This window comes from Apis dorsata, unplaced genomic scaffold (assembly GCF_000469605.1).
Source record: "Apis dorsata unplaced genomic scaffold, Apis dorsata 1.3 scaffold_645, whole genome shotgun sequence".
Taxonomy (NCBI): domain Eukaryota; kingdom Metazoa; phylum Arthropoda; class Insecta; order Hymenoptera; family Apidae; genus Apis; species Apis dorsata.
This window is the reverse complement of record NW_006263836.1, coordinates 20,983-21,361: the sequence shown is the minus strand read 5'-3', so window position 1 is coordinate 21,361 and position 379 is coordinate 20,983.

Sequence of the window (379 nt, the reverse complement as noted above, 5' to 3'; positions counted from 1 at the left end):
GATTCGAGTTGCGTTAGCACACGTCTTCGTGGGAGCGAAGAGGCTCGAGTATCCGCGTTGACTTCCTCTTTCTTCTCTCTCTCTCTATCTTTACCTTCTTTCTCTCCAATCGTCTTCTTCTTTCGATCGATACTCTTTTTCCCCTCACCTAATTTTTCTCGCCACTCGGATCGATCTCGCTTATCATATTCCTTTGATTACCGTTTACGTTCCTTCGTTACGTCCATCGCGCCCGTCCCTCCTTCTCTCTTCCTTTTCATCGATAAAGAGTTTCGTCGCTTTGACGAAGGGAGGTTTATTAGCGAGCTTTATCCAAGTCGAGTTCCCCAATGGAGTCGTCTTCCTCTCCCGCGCGAATAAAAGCCTCGTAGCTTGGAAA